Consider the following 20189-nt stretch of genomic DNA (forward strand, 5'->3'; position numbering starts at 1 on the left):
AGAGAGAGACACACACACACACACTGTCACACACACACACACACATAGACAGAGACAGACATAGAAAGACAGAAGCGGAGAGACTCAGAGGGAGACACAGACAAAGACATACATACAGAGAGAGAGAGAGAGAGAGAGAGAGAGAGAGAGAGAGAGAGAGAGAGAGAGAGAGAGAGAGAGAGAGAGAGAGAGAGAGAGAGAGGAGAGAGAGAGAGAGAGAGAAAAAAATGTAACTGATCTCGTGAGAACGGTTGAGGCCTTGCAAGGTTTTGACGGCAACAATAATTATTGTAGTTCTCTAAGACTTTATTTCTGTTTGATTTGTAATATGTTGGGAAGACATATTTATCAATTGATCAACAAAATACAACATAATACAAAACGACACAACATTGTTAAAATCATTATTGGCCAACGTTGAACGTTTACGAAGGCCTCAATCTTCCCGCGCCGTAGACCAGATTAATAGGTGCTTGATTTTGGTATTTTGATTTACATAACATTAAACCTTTCTTGGGGTTCATGGTCATGGCAACAGCCATATTGATATTATATGATGTATGATTTTATATTTCAGCATATGTGAATTACATGTCATCATACCAAACTGTCATACATTTGTATTCCTACATATTCTGATTGATCACAACCAAACCTACTATCATTGGACACATCCAAATGCAAGCGCCTGTTCTTCACAACTTGCCATTGATCTAAAATATATTTTTAGATCAGTGCAACTTGCTTGGATCTCTTGTTTGGCCTGTAGGTAAAATGTACAATGTATTTTCTGATTTGTGCACAAAAGCTTCTTTTTTTTTCTAACATAACAATGTTTAATGTCACTGTATGTTTGAAAGACCATGGTCACATTTGTAAAACAAATGTTAAATTAGAAAATAAATAACATTTTGGTTCATGATTTTTCCTACACCTGTGCTGAAAATAAGACATAAAAATGTTGGTATATAAGTCACTCAAATGCAGAGTAGTATGAATGGTTTGAGTTTGTTGCGGTTAACCCTGCACAGTTCGGCCTATGATGTTTTTGTTGAACAATTTTGCCGTCACCCCTCCCATAGGGTGACGTATTTCACAACTTCCTGTGTTACACAAACTCAGTGATGACCAATTTTGCCTTCACCCCTCCCATAGGGTGACGGATTTCACAACTATCTACTGATGAACAATGTTGCCTTCACACCTCCCATAGGGTGACGGATGTCACAACTTCCTGTGTACACAAACTGATGACGTATTTCACAACAAAATGGCGCTGCCCATAGTCAACCTTGAAACTATCCGTATAAATGGGTGCCTCCTGGCCCCCATAACAAATACTACTAGGGCCTACTGCTCCTACTTTCTTTCTTTCTCTCTTTATTTGGTGTTTAACGTCGTTTTCAACCACGAAGGTTATATCGCGACGGGGAAAGGGGGGGAGATGGGATAGAGCCACTTGTTAATTGTTTCTTGTTCACAAAAGCACTAATCAAAAAATTGCTCCAGGGGCTTGCAACGTAGTACAATATATTACCTTACTGGGAGAATGCAAGTTTCCAGTACAAAGGACTTAACATTTCTTACATACTGCTTGACTAAAATCTTTACAAACATTGACTATATTCTATACAAGAAACACATAACAAGGGTAAAAGGAGAAACAGAATCCGTTAGTCGCCTCTTACGACATGCTGGGGAGCATCGGGTAAATTCTTCCCCCTAACCCGCGGGGGGAACTACTCCTACTACTACTACTACTACTGTTACGTCTACTCACGTGAACATTAAGTCCAAGTCAAGAAGCGTATATTCATCTTGATTTTGTTTTTACAATTTTATTTAATTTTACTAATTTTATGTACTGATACCAAAGTCAATCTTTGAAATTAATTCAGAATAAAAACCACTTGCACTAGAAACAGCTAGGCTGCTGAAGTTTAGTACGTATGTCTCCATGTGAAATGATGCTCTCATCTGGTATACAAGCCTGGACAAGCATGTGGTGGTGCACGCCATCTTTTTCACGGGAAGATCGGTATTTGTAAGCTTTGGCTCTACATGCATCCCTTTCTATCGTATTTCAAATCTCATGTCCTATTTAGGACCCCCTTGCCCTGAGCTGTGTTGAACTTGTCATTGTTTTTACAGAGTTTCATACGCAAGTAAACAATACTCAGTCATGTTGTACATAATGTATAAAGTGATACATTGTGCGTTGTAACTTAGAGCAATACATTACCCCAAGAGGAAGGCACACATGCCAAAATATTGGGTAAAACAGAACTCGCTTGTTGTTTTCTTTGTCTTCTTCTTACTTTAGAGAGAGAGAGAGAGAGAGAGAGAGAGAGAGAGAGAGAACAATAGCAAATTTGCACGTGTTTTATCTATTTTTAGAATGACGTCATTGGTATTCTTACGTAATTTCCTTTCTGTTTTTACGTCATCGTTTGTTTTGATTCCATTACTGAAGAAGGAGTTTTTACTCCGAAATATTTATTTCATTTTGGTGTTTGGGTGTTATTTTTTATTCTTCTTCTTCTTCTCAACGTATATCAGTATACACATATATATAGGCATACGTGAGCCTGAAGACAAAAAGCCCCTAATAGTCGTCGCATCCTTTTCGTGGAAGAAACTAGATGTGATCTATCCGTCTTTCTTACTCACATTTTGACCCCCACCCTCACCCCCTCCCGCTCCTCTTCTATTTTTCTTCTCTGACCCCCAACCCACTCACCCCCACCCCCACCCACCGCCCTTCCATTGCAAAGTGGAGGCAACCCATCCCAGGTGAGATTGTCAGGTGCAACAAGTGTTCAGTCTGGCATTCTCCAAGGTGAGCCAATTTATTTGTGTCTCTTTTTTCCCCCACTCCTTTTCTATTCTCTTCTCTTCTCCTCCACTGTCTCTCATCACGTGAGTGGGTCAGGCTACCTCGCTCTGTCTCCACTCACCGACATCGTCTGCATTTTCGCATGCCAGCAGACTAGCCTTTATTTTATATATTTATCTCCCCTCTCAGATACCCGTTTGTGCCCACTTGTTCTCAGCTCCTTTTCCTTTTTTTGGTGGTTCTTTACTTTAAAGAAGACCAACAAGAAGAGCATACCCCCGTCCCCACTCAAACCCACAATCAATACCCGTTTCTGCCCCCCCCCCCCCCCCCCCTTTAACTTTTTTGTCAGCTCCTTTACATCTTTTGTTTTTTACTCGGCTTGGAGAGATGAGCGAAAGGTCGGAGTTCAAAGGAACCACTTTCTGCCTTGCATTTGAAGCCAGAAGGTATATTTGGATTTCGCATGTGTTTGTGCCTTTGTGTGTGTGTGTGTGTGTGTGTGTGTGTGTGTGTGTGTTTGTGTGTGTGTGTGTGTGTGTTAGTGTTAGTGTTTGTGTGAGTGTTAGTGTTAGTGTGTGTGAGTGTGTGTGAGTGTGTGTGTTAGTGTGTGTGTGTGTGTGTGTGTGTGTGTGTGTGTGTGTGTGTGTGTGTGTGTGTGTGTGTCTGTGTGTGAGGGTTATGATAGAGAATACTATTTTATTAGAATACTAAGAGGAACAAGTGTGAACCTGGTGTCACACAGAAAAGCCATTGAAAACAATCTAATATTTGGCAGTTCAACACGTCCACCAGAGAAATTTACCGACAAAGAAGTTGAAACACCGACTGCCCTTCTGAAGGAATTCAATCGGGATGTGAATGATACAGCTGATTTTGGACACGGTCTGCCTTGAATGGGGAGGTTGGCGATGAATCACACTGTTCTACACTACAGGGCATTTTCCTCTCACTAATTTTCAATCATCGGTTTGGATCAACCAGCAGGTAAGTTATTGTTTTTAAAATCCAAGACATGACCATTGCAAACGTGGCCTTTGTAGAACTGAGCAAGATTCATCTGTTGTGTATGTGTGTGTTACTGAGTAACTGGGTGTGACTGTGAGTGTGAGTCACAGAGTGTGTGCTTGTTGTGTTCTTTTTTTTTACTCAAGTTTAGAAAATGCTTGATCTTTAATCTGTATGCACATAATCAAATGCTGCTGTATCAGTGTATGAACTATGGTTGTAAAAGAATAAACAAAACAATTACTGAATTAGTGAGTGATTTGGCTCTGATAGTGAAGTTGAAATAGTACTTATTTCATTTTCAAGACATGTTAATCAATCAATCAATATGAAGCTTATATAGCGCGTATTCCGTGGGTACAGTTCTAAGCGCTTGTCGAAGAGTTGTCAACACAGGACTAACAAAGAAACTAACATCTACAGACGGACACGAACCCTATCACACACTAGCAAACCCTGATAAACATACAACAAACAACTGTTTAACAACAATGTACACATCAATAGCTAGGTCCAAACAAAATAATATTAAACACAAAGAAAACACCTCTCACAGAGCACAGCACAAGAATGTCTTTTGGGGCACAACACATCACGTCGAACATGAAAGTCGCAGCCAGCTACGGGAAGAACTGAGTCTTCAACCTACTCTTGAACGCGTCAAGAGAGGGGCTCTGGCGAAGCTCAAGCGACAGGGAGTTCCAGACGGAGGGGCCCGCGGAGGGAAATGCACGCTGACCAGCAGATGCGAGTTTCGAGCGAGGGATGTGAAGGCGGAGTGGGTCAGCAGCAGAACGAAGGGGACGGTCGGAGGGCTGGGTGTACAGGTCCAGGGAGGATTGAAGGTACTCGGGAGCAGAGTCGTTGAGACACTTGTAGACCAGAGTGGACAGTTTGTAGGAGATTCGGGTGTTGACAGGGAGCCAGTGCAAGGAGCGAAGTAGGGGGATGATGTGGTCTCGCTTCGTCTTCCTCAACGTCAGCCTGGCAGCAGCGTTCTGGACTCGTTGTAGGCCATGAATGGATGAGGCGGGGAGGCCAGCCAGAAGGGAGTTGCAGTAGTCCAGACGACTGAAGATGAGGGAGACAACCAGCTTGACCCAGGCGTCGTGGGTGAGGTAGCGACGGATAGAGGCGATGCGTCGTAGGTGGAAAAAGCAGGTCTTGATGATGAAGGAGATGTGTGTCTGCATGGAGAGAGTGGAGTCGAGAAAGACACCAAGTCTCTTGACACCAAAGGAGAATGGAACAGTCGCGTCATCCAGCTTGTAGTTCCGGAACCAAGAAAGGGCGGTGTCGTGAATGCCGAACGTGGAACTGAGGCGATCGACGAGTAGCTGATGGTCGATCGTGTCGAAGGCCGCGAAAAGGTCCAGCAGCACAAGGGCAGAGACGAGACCGCTATCTGTTGCGTTCAGGAGGTCCGTGGTGATTCGCAGGAGCGCCGTCTCGGTGCTGTGGTGAGGGCGGTACGCTGACTGGTACACTGGCATCAGCGAGTTCCGAGACAGGTGGGCGCTCAACTGCTCCAGGATGATACGCTCCAGAAGCTTGGAGAGGAAGGGCAGGTTGGACACAGGACGGTAGTTCTTCAACTCGTTGACGTCAAGGCCGGGCTTCTTGATGAGTGGGCGGACAACGGCAAACTTGAAGCAGTCGGGAAAGACGCCTGTGGCCAGGGAGATGTTGATGATATCTGTGATAGACGGCAGGAGCTTGTCCAGACACTTGGCAAAGAGGAAGCCTGGCAGGGGGTCTAGCTCGCAGGTCTTGATGGCCGTCTTGGTGATGAGTCGCTTGACGTGGTTTTGAGTGACAGGCTGAAAGCACGTGAGGGGGAGCCGGAGAAGGAGGGGGAGGGTGGGGACGGGACGAAGGGCTGCTGATCGAGTTATGTTAATATTGTTATGTTTTTTTTCAGGCCTCCCGAGAAACCAGAGATGATGTGCATCATTCATACAGCTCCTGTCTTCCAGTTCCAACAGTTTACCTTTAAACATGGATACATGTACTGGAGAGGTATCAGGATGACTTGGCGTGGTGCTTTACATTACAGACTGCCCCCGAAGAGTAAGTTACACATTTCTTTACCACTTACAGCTTTTGCTTGTCAAATTTGTATGGTAAAATATATGTAACATTAGGTATTGGTGATGGTAGTCTGAAGCTATAAACATGTACTGATGTAGATCATTCAGCAGTCTTTTGTTCTTTGTAAATTGAATAACAAGTACTTTGTAGATGAAATTATTCATACATGTATTAGAAGATGCATAGTAATACTGTGCATGGTAATTGGTGTGATGTACTTTGTATACATAATGGTACAAATATCTTTATTTTCTCTCTCCTTCCCATCTTAAAGTTTGTTGCAACCCTATACTCATAAAGTGCATTATACTGTTTGTATGAACATTGAACTATTGTGATGCAAGAAAGTAAAACATGAAATAGCTAGAATGAAAGATTTACTCATTACTGGAATTATTTTAAATACAGTCAGTCCTTTCCTTGGCTCACAATCACAGATCTGGCCAGTTTTTTTTAAATAGTTTTTTTTACATGGAATAAGAGTTACAATGTAAATTGTAATACCGCCTGTGTACTTGGATACCTACTTCTACATTCAACACCCTGACTGCCCCTGCGCAGAGGTAGAATTTTCTGAATGAATTCACATCACATTTCTCAACAAAACTGTAAGGTGTCAACGCTAATTAGGGAATGTGTGTGGGATGAGGGCTGAATTTAAAAAATAGTAACTTTCCATCACATTCCAGAAAAACCGCTCACATCAGCAGAAGAACAAGATATCATGTCGTTAGAAAGGTTCTTGTGAGGAAGTCGTTTTAATTTTAATGATGAAAGATTATCTTTTTAATTTTAATGATGAAAGTATATATATTATATCCATGAAACAAATGGTTTTCACAGGAAGGAATGATGGCACCTGTAATATTACAGAACAATGTTTACAGTTTAGTTCATAGTTGTCACTGTCAGTATCACCCACACCATTCTCCATCCCACTGATTTTGTGAAGAACAAGTATTACCTCCTACCTACCTTCCCGCACCCCCACCCCCAACACACACCCTCTTCTCGATACCCAAAACATATCCCCATCAGCGCACAGCAAAGTCTGGATGTTCTCAGTAATACATTTTCTTTATTTTCCAGGAAGTGAGGTGCCGAGATATGACGTGCAGGCAGCTTGCAGAGTGGTACCTGGCTTTGCTGAGGATGATGATCAGATTCAGTCCATTCTGTGCTGACGGAGCTACCAGAACTGCTTTAATATAGTTCATCTGAAGATGCTTACACTTACAGAGGTTTTCTGTTGCCTTAGTGGTGAAATGAACATGTAACACATTAACAATAACATTCTACACAAATAATGTGTGGTGCGGTGTGGATCAAGGGTACATTTTGACTTATGTAAGTTGTCAATTCAGCTAAATACAGGTAGTGTTTGGTATGCAGATAATTACTTACAGTAAACAGCGGTTTGTTTGTTTTTACTACATCAAGTGGTATCTTTTATGTTGTTTGAGTGCTTTAAGTTGAGCTGTTCACAGGCAGTATTTTACACACAGGCTTAGCTTTGGGAGATGTGTGTGTATGTTTCAGTCAATGCATTTTCATGTATAGACTTTTTTGCAATATTAGAATTTAGATCTTTTAACTGCATTATGCACATGAAATGTGTTAACCCATGACTTTTTCTTCCTTTGAATTCTAGTCAGTACTTTATCTTGTTTAAAATTTTCATTGATTCTGTTTTTGGGTCGTTCTGATGCATCCTGGATGCGTTCAATCCATTCTTATGTTGTGCTGTAATGTTGCTTTTGTAATACAGTCTGCCAAGATTGTGTCTTTCACTTGGATGTGGTGAACTTATTTTTTAAAGGCCTGCTCTGCCTCATTAAAACACTTCGCCTCACTGTGTCAGACCTTATCAGGCTTTTAGCATGGGATAAGAAAATCATTCCACTTGGTCACATAGCAAAAGTCAGCACCCTGACTTCTTAGTGTGGTGATGTCTTTTCTTAATAATTTATTTCCCCCAAAAGGCATACGTGTTTTAAACAAAATTATGTCTTACAGCTACAGTGGAACCCCCCTTTTAAGACCTTCAAAAAAAATCAGGTCTTAAAAAGGAGGGGGTCTTAAAATGGAGGTAAATTTACAGAGGTTATGAACAGAAAGTCTGAGAAAACAAGGTCTTAAAATGGAGGGGGTCTTAAGGTCGAAAAGAGGTTGCAAAAACCTGGCAGAGGTAATCTTCTTCTTAAGAATTAATGAGGAAATCCCTGTACAGAGTAACTATCTTCGTGTTGGCTCAGTGAACGAGACCTTCCGCCTGTGGACTGACACTGACAGTGACTCGAGTGAGTCAAAGTGACACATGTTGCAACACATACTACCATAGACCCACTCTAAGTGGTAATCTTGAAAACGAAACATGGAAACTTACCTCTGGTTAATATGCAAAGGTTCGCCCGTTCCAATTCTCTCGCATTAGCAAACATCATTGGAGATTCTTTCCAAACTGATCGCTGATCCGCCATTTTGTAACTACAAACCGAAACGCTATAGGGTCTGACAAACCACTCTCAACGTCCAAAATATGAAGGGAAAAAAAAGATTTATTTATGCCCCACAAATATTATAAGATGTTTGATGGGTTGTTGACAGACCAGCTTTTTTGTCGTCCGAGGGGGAGCATATCGTCTTTTGTTTCATATTTATTGACCAAGGCCGAAGGCCGCGGTCAATAAATATGAAACAAAAGTCGATATGCCCCCCCGAGGACCGACAAAAAAAGCTGGTCTGACAACAAACCACCAAACATCGTTTTTGTCATCATTTTGGTAGTGAGAAAATAAGATAACAATCAACACAGGGAGCCATGCTTTGAAACACGGGTTCCGTGCTGATAACCACATGAGTTCCGTGCGGATAACCACTGGCAATCAAAGCAACTTTCTGTATTTTTGAGTTCATAAAATGTTGGGATGAATATGTCAGGTTTGAGGATGCACAGTTCTGTTTGTTCATCTCGGTATTCCACTCCCTCGGCTTTCAGTTGTGAGTATTAAGCTTAGTAATCGAATGTGGAAGCTACGTTGGGTCAAAGGTCACAGAAGATTTGCGTCGTGCAGCGAAGGAAATAAAAGAATCGCGATCTTGTTTCCGACTCAGTACCTCTTTGTTTTTCATAAGACCTGTCAATCTGCTTGCTCGGCTTTGTGAGATGTTTGCATATCTTGTTGCTATTTTCTTTGCTTTTATCATTATTTCTTATTTGTGCTTCGTTTATCGATACAACGTCTTGTGCACGGGTCAAAATGTGTGTGTCAGGGGTCAATTGGTTTGACTTGAACTTGACGTTCGTGTTTCTCACACAAAGATACACGCACTCCATGACTTTGAAAGAAGACATAACATATCGGTTGGTTTCATTTGTTTGTGATGAATTTATTGAAGTAGTTTTGGTTTTTTGTTTACTTTTGCCAGTTTGCCAGAGTTTTGGAACTTTGCAAAGCAGTGTCGTGTCGTCTGTTTAGGTCTGGGGAAACGCCAATGAAAAGAGCCGAAGAATCCTTGAGCGTTTCTATTGGGTTTGCTTTTAATTATCCATGTAATAGGGCTTCCTGCAACTGTGGTAACCGGGGATTTATTCCCCGGGTAACATGAGATTTATTTCCCAGGTGCTTGTGAATGAAAACTCGTGAAAATGATGACAATTGTCCTTATTTTTTATGAAGCTTTATTTGTGCCCCTTATTTTACGCTCCACAAATACAGTTTGTGGCCCATAAAAACAAAATGTGCCCCACAAAAATAAGCCCAAAAAATTGTGAGGCACATTTGCAGTTTGTGGGGCACAAATTTGTGCCCTTATTTTGTTGGATTAATGACATCGAATGCCAAGGATAGACGTATGAAGGATAACAATGTTTTCGTTTGCTGTTTGTTCACCAGGAGAAATAAAACACCTGACGACACAACATTTTTATTTAGGTCACGATGGGCAGATTACATTTAGAAAGGCAAAGCAATTGCGTGATACGTCAACTCCATTTTCCACGTTTTCTATGTCATTACAATGAAGGACAGCTCAGCATGATAACCAGATTGACATGCAAAATAGGGGGACATCGCACACGCACATGTTACCGTGAAGGGGAACACTACCTTGATTTGTTATGCTGAACTGTCACACTGTTAATTTAATGCACGTGATAACTACCAAGACAATGAAAAGTGTGTCACTCACTGCACGCTTTGTCGTGTTCTGTCGTGTGGGCGTATCTTTACTCTCTTTTGTCATTTATTTTCGTCAATTCAGACGCCCTCCCCCCCCCCCCCCCCCCCCGCGCCTCACCCCAATGACACGCAAGAACATCGACGTTGTTTTGCAGCTCCACCAGCTCACGACAGTATATCAACGCCAAAAGTGATGGTTATAACTGAAATAACGTTGATTTTGTATATAAACCTTGATTATCACAAAGAACACTATAATATAAAATTAAATCCTTGATTATCACAAAGAACACAATACATAAAATTAAAGAGACACCACAAGATAGTTACAATTAACGTTGTTGACGCTGGTATTGTACAATAAGCTTTCACAAAAGGGAAAAATACATACAACATGGACTCAGCTGGTTGTCGCTTAGGCCAAAAAAAATAGGTGTGGTTACGGTAACATAGCCCAAAAAAATAGGGTAGGAAGGTAGGCAGTCACTTTTTTTTTCTTTTTCTAATGTGTACAAATTAAACCTACTTGACAGGGAAATAAGTGTGCGACTCGGGCGCTTTCGCTTTTATTGCGTTTTCTTGGTTTTGTTTTTGTTTTGTTTTTTGACAAATGTAATAAAAAGTTATAGGGTCGGCCCCTAAAAATAGGGTAGGTCGGGTTACCGTAACCACACCTATTTTTTTTTTAGGCCTTAGTTGACCTCAAAATGGGAGAGACACATTTTTGCAAAGACTGAAAGTGTTTGTTCATACAATGCACTGGGCCATGGGATATGCTATTGCTGTTTGTATCACTGTGTTGCTGCTGTTTGTATCGCCTTTTGTTCTCTATTAAGTTTTTTTTTAAGTTTATTTGTTATACCTTGCCTTATGCTATTGTTATTGAACAATTATATTGCAAAAGTGAAACAAACAATACAAGACTGAAAGTTTGCAATCTTGATATCAAGGAAACGACCCCTACTTGAGCTAAGTCCATTTTGTTTGTCCACTTCAGTGACTGCTAGGTGGACGTGAATGTTTTGTGTCGTCTATAATTAAACGTTCCATCAACTAACCGTTATCGATTTTTTTCCCCACAGTGACGATCTTTATTGTCGACAAATCAAGCACCACGTAGGTCATGGAAAACGCGTTGTTAAGACTTGGTGTGACATCAATCGATGAAAGGGACGGCAACACTGACTCGTTGGATAGCAACTTTGACACTAGATACGGGATAAAAACAACAACAACCTAGAATTGTAGGTTATCAGAATGTCTAATTATTGACAAAACAAAACGTTACATTTATAGTACGTAGACCCAGTGTTCTTTTAAGAAGGCGGACAGAAAAACACTTATGATACAAATAACGAACTTATCTCAAAATAGTCGATGAATCTCGCTTGCAAAACTCCCGCGAGGTAATAATATCGATCTAGATACGGGATTTGGAGTGTCTACTGCACATTTGTACAGCTGAGCAGAGATGGTCGCACGCAACTGATTCCTATGATAGTTGTTGTCAGCTTTACTGTGTCGTGTATCTCGGACCAGTAAGTAAACATGAGTTGGAAAGCGACGGGCGCAGTGGCCAAGTCGATAAGCCGTCGGCCTCCCAAGCGGAAGGTTGTGGGTTCGAAACTCGGCCGCGCCTGGTGGGTCAAGGGTGGAGATTGGTCCGATGTCCCAGGTCAACTTATGTGCAGACACACTAGTGCCTAATCCCCCTTCGTGTGTACACGCAAGAACAAGACCAAGTGCGCACGGAACAGATCCTTTAATCCATATCAGAGTTCGATGGGTTATAGAAACACGAAAATACCAAGACTGCATTCCCCAAAAGTGGCGTATGGCTGCCTAAATGGCAGGGTAAACTGGTCATACACGTAAAACGCCACTGGTGCAAATAATACGAGTGTACGTGGGAGTTTCTGCTTATGAACGCAGAAGGAGAAGAAGAGTTTGGAAGCGGGCACAAAGAAGCTATAGAATGTGAACTATCGTCTCAACGTATTGACTGCAAGGGGTGTGTTGCAACACTTGTTTGTACACTTGGCAAAAGTGGCATGTTGCTGTACGCGGCTGTGTTTCGGAAGTGATACACATCTTTCCTCTCACTCCCAGCCCCGACATCACCGCAACAACCTCAGATCAAGTCAAGTCAAATTTTATTTCTAGAAACCCCATGGGGGTACATGAAAAAAAAAACGGGAAAAAAAAACACAAGAACAATAAAGAGAGGAATGTAGGTTGTTCCATCAATACAATACACATAAACTCGTTCCGTTGAAAAAATAAAGTATAAACAGGTACAAAAAAAATATGCAAGTACAACCCGACGGAGCATCCACCCATCCACCAATATGTATTTAAGATGATATTTTTTTCCCGTTAACATGTTTGCGAAGGAATCGAATTTGGGGGGTGAATTAAATCGAATTTTACGACGAATTTCCTTCACCTGCAACAAACTGACATGCTTCTCTCACTCAAATAAGTGTAGTACTTTAATTTGAAGGGGAAGCTACAGTTCAGTCTGGGGTAAATATCGAATGCGAAAGCAGGGCCCGGGCGAAACATGAGATCGTCACACCGGCTGTGTTTGACAAGAAAAATGAGGTCATGGTCACTCGGTTCTGTACAGAGAAGTCAGTATTTCTCTCCGCAGCTCTTATGTTGTAAGCAAAGCAACGGGTATACTGTAACAGTGGAACCCTCTTTTTAAGACCCCCCCCCCCCCCAACACATTTTAGACCCCCTCGCTTGCAAGACCCTTTCTCAGATGTTCTGTTCAAAATGTATGTAAATTGACCCTAATTTTAAGACTTTCTGCTTTTTAAGCCCAGAGTTTCTCAGATTACTGGAGGACTTAAAAGAGGGGATCCACTGTATTGAGCCACAAGGAAGCTGAGGAATGTTCAATATCGCAATACATCTTTCTTTGTTTGTTTGCTTAACGCCCAGCCGACCACGAAGGGCCATATCAGGGCGGTGCTGCTTTGACATTTAACGTGCGCCACACACAAGACACAAGTCGCAGCACAGGCTTCATGTCTCACCCAATCACATTATTCTGACACCAACCAGTCCTAACACTAACCCCATAATGCCAGACGCCAGGCCACTAGATTGCCAATTTTTAAAGTCTTAGGTATGACCCGGTTCGAACCCACGACCTCCCGATCACGGGGCGGACGCCTTACCACTAGGCCAACCGTGCCGGTCGGCTTCATAGATTATTTGAGGACTTAAAAGAGGGGTTCCACTGTATTGAGCCACACGGAAACTGTGGAATGTTCAATATCGCAATACATCGTCTGTTTGGCGTCTGGTGCACAAGTTACCAGGCCATAGGAATACCAGTGACACTCTTTTGAAGGAAGCAGATTGTTCACGGTCTCGATTGGAGTCAACAACTGACAACAACATGCAAGCAGGATGGAAATAGAAACTTGGGGAACATTTCCCTTACGTCAAATGGAAAAGTACAACAAAAAAGAGCATACTTATATAACATGCGTGTTCCAGAGGAGCAGGCATGCAACTGTTCCGTATGACAATTTTGCTGTGTCGTGTTCCTCGGGCCAAATATTAGAGAGATCTACAAAGAAAAAGGCATGTTTCGAAGCGGACACCGTGAAGACGGCCTTTTCTTTGTTTATATCCAGTGGATTCAACTTGGCTGTGTCGCGTTTCTCAAGCCTAACACCTACAATGTAAGCCGGGAAATGGGTATACTGAAGCACAAAGAAACCGCGGAATGCTAACTATCGTCACAATGCCAGAGACACTCTTTCTGGAAAAGCAGCGCGCACACAGACAATATCAAAGTTAGTTTCAATAAACAATACTTTAATTTAATTAACTTCACTTTATCATCCCATAACTGGGAAATTCGGATCGACCTTTCCCAGGGGAAAGCTAGCATCAACAAGAGCCGCGCTACCCAGGTGTGTGCGTGTTTAGGTGTACTCAGCCACCTGTACTTATGGCAGAATGACCGATGTCTTTATCGTGCCACTGTGGTGACACGCGGATGGGACATGGATACTAACTCTGCACATAAAGTTGACCGACCGTGTCCGTCCTGGCCTGGATTCGAACCCGTGGCTCTATAGGATCACAAGTCCAGTGCTCTATATACCAAATGAGCTACCCGTTTAAATCTTGAAAAGAACCTTCTCGATCTCACACACACACACACACACACTCACACACACACACACACACACACACACACACACACACTCACACACAGACACACACACACACTCACACACACACACACACACACACACTCACACACACTCACACACACACACACACTCACACACACACACACACACACACTCACACACACACACACACACACTCACACACACACACACTCACACTCACACACACACACACACACACACACACACACACACACACACTAAAACAAGTATTTAATTTAAATCTGCAGCTTAGTGAAGGAGAGCTGATTGAATGCAACTGTTTCCACCAGCGGTTTTTGTAAACGTCCAGTGGCATTCAACTTTGCTGAGAAGAGTTTCTTACGCCGTGCATTGTAAGCCGGGCAACAGGTATAACGAGCCACAAAGAGGCTGCAGCATTTTAAATATCGCAATGTCTCGTCTTTCCGGTGTCTGGTGCAAAACTGCTACGCCGTAACAAAACCAGAACCAGTATTTTGAGGAAGGCATACCGCACACATACGCAATTAAAGTATTTACAAACAGCATGCAAGTACGCTGGAAATAAAAACTGGGAAAGAACTTCCCCCGCGAACAAAAATCAAACCCATCAACAACAAAAAAACAAGCTCACTTATATGCGTGTGCCAGCAAAGCAGGGATGGTCACATGCAACTATTTCTTATATATGTACACACGGCAGTAGCATACCACACATTTCACACAACTTTGCTGTGTCGTGTGCATGGGTCAGGCATATTTTAAGTCCGGTGACAAGTGCCCTGGGTGGAAAACGGCATCGAACATGCCTTGGAAGCAGGGATAGTCGCATACATGTTTTGTACCACAGTGGCAGTGGTTGTTGCATGCAACCTAGCTGTGACGTGTTTCTCCCTCGTTGCTAGCCGGGTAACAGGTACATTTTAGCCACAAAGAAGCTGTGGAATTTGAATGGCCTCGAATTGCATCGTCTGGTGCAGGAGTTCCTGGGCTTTAAGAAAAACAGAGACACTATTTTGGGGAACGCAAGCCGCACAGAGACTCAATCAAAGTCAATTATAAACAACAATGTGCACGTGGGTTGGAAACAGAGGCTTGGAAAAAGCCTCCCCCGCGTCTTAAAATATGCCAACACAGACACACCCATAGACAGACCGGCAGCCAAGACAGACGCACGCAGACACACACATACTCACACACACACACACACACACACACACACACACACACACACACACATCGCAGACGCAATCACTTTCTGCCGAGATACTGGGATGCATGGCACAACACCATCCGAACTCGTACTTGGAGCAGAAATAGCAGCTCAAGGCTAAACTAAATGTCTTTCGTTTCGTTTTTAACTAGCGTTTTATTTAGTCTGTACGTGTTGGCAAAACCTCAACGCACGAGGAGAAAGAGCAATGGCTGGACACTCCGTGGTGATTGGTCAAAAGTTTAGAAACTGGGTTAAGGTGAACATACCGCAGATTTCAACGGATTAATCAACACACGAGAATGTGATTTTTAACTCAACTATCTTAAAGCCACACTCATGCCCGTGACCACCCTTACCATCTCAGATCTGGCCACCTAGGATAAGACCTATGTTCCCCTTGGGCACATACTACAAATCAACACCCTGACTGCATGCTGTGGTGAGTTCGAATCTTTTTGTGAATGTATTTCTTTCAACGCTATTAGTGGTTTTTACGAAATTAATTAATAAAATTAAAAACATTTCTCTCTACACAAAGAGAGCTCACAGGCTGTCTGTTTTTTGGTATGCAACCAAGTGAAGTGATAGTCTATCCAAAATGATATTCATGCCACATTTGAGATTGTGACCGTCTTCACAGGAAGGAGTGTGCCTTTAAATATCTAAAGACCAGAAGAAACACGAGGGCGGACATACTTTGAAGTTAAAGTCACGCTTTCTCTCACCCGAACAGTATTCACGGGAAGTAGTGTGCCTTTAAATATCTAAAGACCAGAAGAAACACGAGGGCGGACATACTTTGAAGTTAAAGTCACGCTTTCTTTCACCCGAACAGTATTAAAGACCAGAAGAAACACGAGGGCGGACATACTTTGAAGTTAAAGTCACGCTTTCTTTCACCCGAACAGTATTAAAGACCAGAAGAAACACGAGGGCGGACATACTTTGAAGTTAAAGTCAAGCTTTCTCTCACCCGAACAGTATTCACGGGAAGGAGTGTGCCTTTAAATATCTAAAGACCAGAAGAAACACGAGGGCGGACATACTTTGAAGTTAAAGTCACGCTTTCTTTCACCCGAACAGTATTAAAGACCAGAAGAAACACGAGGGCGGACATACTTTGAAGTTAAAGTCACGCTTTCTTTCACCCGAACAGTATTAAAGACCAGAAGAAACACGAGGGCGGACATACTTTGAAGTTAAAGTCAAGCTTTCTCTCACCCGAACAGTATTCACGGGAAGGAGTGTGCCTTTAAATATCTAAAGACCAGAAGAAACACGAGGGCGGACATACTTTGAAGTTAAAGTCACGCTTTCTTTCACCCGAACAGTATTAAAGACCAGAAGAAACACGAGGGCGGACATACTTTGAAGTTAAAGTCACGCTTTCTTTCACCCGAACAGTATTAAAGACGAGAAGAAACACGAGGGCGGACATACTTTGAAGTTAAAGTCACGCTTTCTTTCACCCGAACAGTATTAAAGACCAGAAGAAACACGAGGGCGGACATACTTTGAAGTTAAAGTCAAGCTTTCTCTCACCCGAACAGTATTCACGGGAAGGAGTGTGCCTTTAAATATCTAAAGACCAGAAGAAACACGAGGGCGGACATACTTTGAAGTTAAAGTCACGCTTTCTTTCACCCGAACAGTATTAAAGACCAGAAGAAACACGAGGGCGGACATACTTTGAAGTTAAAGTCACGCTTTCTTTCACCCGAACAGTATTAAAGACCAGAAGAAACACGAGGGCGGACATACTTTGAAGTTAAAGTCACGCTTTCTTTCACCCGAACAGTATTAAAGACCAGAAGAAACACGAGGGCGGACATACTTTGAAGTTAAAGTCACGCTTTCTTTCACCCGAACAGTATTAAAGACGAGAAGAAACACGAGGGCGGACATACTTTGAAGTTAAAGTCACGCTTTCTTTCACCCGAACAGTATTAAAGACCAGAAGAAACACGAGGGCGGACATACTTTGAAGTTAAAGTCACGCTTTCTTTCACCCGAACAGTATTAAAGACCAGAAGAAACACGAGGGCGGACATACTTTGAAGTTAAAGTCACGCTTTCTTTCACCCGAACAGTATTAAAGACCAGAAGAAACACGAGGGCGGACATACTTTGAAGTTAAAGTCACGCTTTCTTTCACCCGAACAGTATTAAAGACCAGAAGAAACACGAGGGCGGACACACTTTGAAGTTAAAGTCACGCTTTCTTTCACCCGAACAGTATTAAAGACCAGAAGAAACACGAGGGCGGACACACTTTGAAGTTAAAGTCACGCTTTCTCACACCCAAACAGTATTCACGGGAAGGAGTGTGCCTTTAAATATTCAATTACCAGAAGAAACAGTAGGGCGGACAAACTATGAAGTTAAAGTCACGCTTTCTGTCATCAGACGTGTTTCCATTCCTCAAAACTGTACTGCCTAAACGCTGAATGGGACGTGCTGTTGACTAAAACACGTACATGTATTCTGGTGTGCCTTTCAATGTCATGCCTTTCTCTCTCCGGGAGAGCTATTCACGTTACCAGCCATGCGTTGCTCAGAATCACAATAGCCCGCTCAGAGAAAAGTCGCTCTGGATTGGTCTATGCAACGGGCTCACAACGAGGCAAATCGCTTCACGATGGCGACGAAGAAAGCACGATTGCTGCGAGATATGAAAAAAGTTGTACTTCTTAAACTAGTACATGTATTCGGTCAGTGAAATCGTCAGAGAGAATGTAGTTATGATGGGAAATTTAGCTGGGGTAGTCCCTGAACCTTGAAAAGCGGTGGATCCTTCGGGTCACGTCGAAAACCACGCCGAGAAGATCGAAACACGCTACACGGCATCGCAGTGTAAACACCGCCGCCATCTTGGATAACGCGGCGGGCGGTGGGCGAGCATATATACCAAAGCCGCTCGCCGAGTGCTTCGCGAGCGCTTTCCTGCACTGCCCTAATTAAGAAACGGCTTTTTGTCATTCGCACTGCGAGCGACCCGTGGCGAACCGCTCTGGGCAACTCGTCTCTGTTTAGCGGCACTAGACTGCATGGTGGCACTGTGTGAGCTGCAAGTCGTCATAAATGCATTTCATGAAACCCAGTTTGGACCCGCCAAAGTCACGTGACGGTTGTAAAGTTACCGGACCTACCTCTCGCCGCTTCAATCGCAAGCGGCATGAGGCCCCCGGTCATCCTGAACTCAGGTCAAAATGAGTTACTTCCCTTAGGGTCTCATTTATCCCTGGCAGGATGCCTTTGTTATCCTTCTCTGGAGAGGAAATCGATATATTTTTTTTTTTTTACATATATATATATTATAAAGCTTTTTGTAATGTGTTATTGATATAAGCAGATTCGCGATCGTCGATAATGATTTTTCATGGTGTTGTGTAATCTTTAAATTTAGAAAGGATTGTTATGTAAGACACTTTCAAGCGAGCTGTCTTTCGCGGATGTATTTACTGTGTAAACAACTCTAAATATGGCAAAAGTGTCAAGTGATAATCAACTTTGTCACGTGATCATAACAAAATGGCTACGGAGCAGACGACTTTTTCCGTAACCAGTTGGGAGTGATGCAACAATATCACGGTCTCCTTCCCACAGCAGTCTCAAAATTTCGACTTGTTTTGACCTTAGAACGATGTCTTTATCATAACTGTGAAGAACAGAACGGAGATCACTGTCGAAGTCGGCCATTCTACAATCACTTTCGTCTTTCGTCTGTTGTCAGAAACATCAGCAAAAAACATATGGGAGATAACTCTGTATTCTTGTTTTGATATAGATTTCCCTTTAATGCGCGTTGTAATTATTCATCCTGTCAGAGAGACAGAGCGATAGCGTCGACCGATGATTATCAGAATGGCCCCCGGTATTCTATTGATGTTTGTGTGTCCGCATGTTGTCTTATACAATGAAGAGCCTCGCCGATCGTGCTTCTATCGGCTAGTAGGGAAGCGTCGAGTGGCGGTGATTTCCTTTAATAAGGATGCATGTGCGCATGCGTACAGAACAAGGAGGGAGGTAACAACCTTGATAGTTAAAGACGCTCCAACTTTGTGACGTGAATAGCAGTTAAAATCGGAATTTAGAGCCCTTTACCCAAAAAGTTGGTAGCCGCTATCACCACTTCAAATTACCAACTATTTATGAATTGGCGTCCAGGGCTACAAAAAGGGACACCGCAATTAGAGATACTACCTAAGACAAAAGTCAACTTTGAACAATCATTCCTTTCGATTTCAAAATGAACCTTCAAACTGAGTTTCATTTAGTCCGTAACGCGTGTTAGTTTAAATCTACCTCGTTGCAACAACATGGGTCACTTAGAAAGAAAAGAAAATAGCTTTGCGGATTGCTTTCGGACCTTCGTGAATAATATTTTCACTTTAATCACTTTATCTTTACACATTTTTGTAACTCAATACCGTACCACACACCGCTTTCGGTAAACTGCAGGTCATGACGAGTCATATTGACCTACTGTGCAATCTACTATCCTCTACATGACGTGTGCTGTCCCAGTTACTTTAAACAAGATTTTCGGATTTTCTAACCAAAAACGCGAATTCTTGGCAAAGACATTTTGGACGCGAAGTTTTGGATTAAGGCAACACTCTGTCTCGTCGACTTGAACCACACAAAACACCAATGTTCAAATGTTGAACTCTCTC

Source organism: Littorina saxatilis, linkage group LG12 (genome assembly GCF_037325665.1).
Source record: "Littorina saxatilis isolate snail1 linkage group LG12, US_GU_Lsax_2.0, whole genome shotgun sequence".
NCBI classification, from domain to species: domain Eukaryota; kingdom Metazoa; phylum Mollusca; class Gastropoda; order Littorinimorpha; family Littorinidae; genus Littorina; species Littorina saxatilis.